At 30.4% G+C, this 2,532-nt stretch overlaps 1 long non-coding RNA gene across 2 annotated transcripts; it reads right to left on the bottom strand.

Moving 5' to 3' along the window:
- Nucleotides 1-192: 192 nt before the first annotated feature.
- Nucleotides 193-1,990, bottom strand: LOC112466170. 2 transcript variants are annotated; one of them, XR_003042112.1, is made up of 3 exons: nt 1,945-1,990; nt 1,525-1,822; nt 193-864 (listed from the first exon to the last, which is right to left on the bottom strand). It is a non-coding gene; the product is annotated as an uncharacterized LOC112466170 (long non-coding RNA). The 2 variants fall into 2 exon arrangements; XR_003042113.1 differs by having other exon boundaries at nt 1,901-1,990.
- Nucleotides 1,991-2,532: the final 542 nt, after the last annotated feature.

The raw sequence follows: 2,532 nt of genomic DNA on the forward strand, positions 1-2,532 counted from the left end.
GCGAAACGTTAGAAAAATAATATCACATGGCAGCGCATTATACATTTATACATATACTTATGTATCTATACATAGGAAGACTATCAAATTATCTTTGGTCATGTATCTCTTGCACAAAAGGTAAAATCTATGTATTTAATTACAATGAGCTGCATATATTACGCATAAACAACTTCAGGAACTAGAACCTTCATTTACATTTTGAAAGGTACTTAATCGTTATAAAAATAAAATAGAAAAAGATGAAAAAAATGTCTTCCGCTCTGAACTAACTTACAGGAAAATAAAAATAATTTTAAACAAAAGATCTGCATTTCTGTCGCACTGACAACGAATTTACATTTATAACGTCGTTAGTTCTCGTCTCTTTGTAGACTATTTGATAAGGACAATTACATATAAAAAAAATTAGTTTAAACTCATGTGGACACCGCCATAGTACATAACCTTGCTTATAATAAAGACGAAACTGAAATATATAAGTATAATTGCAAAAATATGAATGTCACAATAAAAACAATACCAATATAAAAAATGCTTTCTTATGCTAAGATATTTCAGAAGCAGACAGCTTCTTACGGGTTTTCTAACTCTAAGATACTTTTCACAAATATAATATCGCATACCGGACATCGATAACGTTCCAAACGTTCGATGCATTAAACGCAACAGCAAAATGACCACGGAGTACAAAAATACAAGAGGGTTTTTATTAAACTTGACAGTTTGAATTATCCAGCTTTTGTAATGCTTGCCGTCCATTTGTCTGCAGCTGTTGATCAATTCTAGGTAAAACCAATTTTGGAAACTTCGTCATATCAATACTCCGCTCAGGTATGTTTCCGTGTTCATTGTAAGAGTTTTCTATAAGTAAGAAATAATGCAACAATTAGTATACAAAATTTTGTCTAGTGCAATAGCATAATGAACTTGAAAGAAAAGTGGAATTTGAAAATTAAGTTGTAAAAAAATTAAAAAATGGAAATATCTATAAAAATAAAAAAATAAAATTATGTAGTCGACCACACAAAGGTATTTGCGTGTGTTCTTTATTAAACAATTTTAATATTCTATAAAATATATTAAAGAGAAGAAAAAGAAAAGTTATGGCATAAGTAAGCTTCTGTGTTTGACCTGCTTCGCACTATTTAAGAGTATAATTTTTTTCAAGTTATTGCAGAAGAAGAAGGGCCATGTATTTTACAAGTTTCCTATCTGCATGTCTCAAAAAATTGAAGATACGTATAAAAAATTTGGAAACTTATATCTTCTGTTGTATAAACTGATTCTACACTTTAATATATATTGAATCAAAAATATAAAAACTTTGGCCTTTTTCAAAAAGTAATACCACTAATATTTAGGAAATTAGTTTTTATTTATATGTACAAAGACTAAATTTAATTATAAATACAGACTGAATTTGTGAGATTGAAAAATACTTGACGTTTTCGGATATTCGACTTTCTCTTTACAAGAACTATGTACTAGTAATAATGAAGAAAGTGATTTAAGAAAAACTACGGTTTTCTAACTATAAGACAAGTTTCATAAGTAGTATTGCATATCGGACATCACTTATGTTCCAAACGTTCGATACATTCAATGCAACAGGCGAGATGACCACAGGGTACAAAAATATGTGTTCGCGCATTTGTAGTACACAGCGTGCAAATATCTTCGGTAGACTTCTCTGTTGATACATTCTGACTGTTTTGAAGATCCCAATTTACAATGTGGAATGGAAGTTCTTCACAGGCATTACTGTCATCCGAATACCAATATCTATAATCGTCACCTGGCACCTCATATATCGCTTTATCTGTGAAGAGAAAACGGAAATAAAATTTTTAATATTGCTTATATGTCTCTGTGCGAAAAGAAATAACTTTAATTTTACAATTTACAGCAGTACTGTGTACTACTAAATGGTGATAAGATTACCTCGTATTTGAGTTTCAAGTCTTCAGCTTTTGTAATGCTTGCCGTCTATTTGTCTCCAGCTGTCGATTAATTTTACGTAAAACCAATTTTGGTAACTTCGTCACATCAATGTTCCGTACATGCATGTTTCCGTGTTTATTGTAAGAGTTTTCTAATAATAAGAAATAATGCAATAATTAGTATAAAACATTTTTTTATGCAATAGTATAATAGACTTTTAAAAAAGTGAATATACACAACTGAGATGTTAAAAACTAAAAAATGTATCTGTAAAAATGAAAAAAACAGATTTATGTAATCGACCACGAAGATATTCGTGTCCTTTATTAAACAATACAATATTCCATGAAATACAATAAAGAAAAGAAAAAAAAGTTATGGCATAACAGTGTGTGCGTGTGTGCGTGTGTGCGTGTGTGTGTGTGTGTGTGTGTGTGTGGTCCGCGCTAATTAAAAAAGTATAATTTAGAAGGCAAGTTATAATTGAGCTATTATATATGTAATTTCTATATATATATGTATATATATATATATATATATATTGTGACGTTGCGGTTTCGCCGCGGCGTGGCAGCGCTCCGCCGCCGT

The sequence above is a fragment of the Temnothorax curvispinosus genome, unplaced genomic scaffold (assembly GCF_003070985.1).
Source record: "Temnothorax curvispinosus isolate PA1 unplaced genomic scaffold, ASM307098v1 QBEX01015969.1, whole genome shotgun sequence".
Lineage (NCBI taxonomy): Eukaryota > Metazoa > Arthropoda > Insecta > Hymenoptera > Formicidae > Temnothorax > Temnothorax curvispinosus.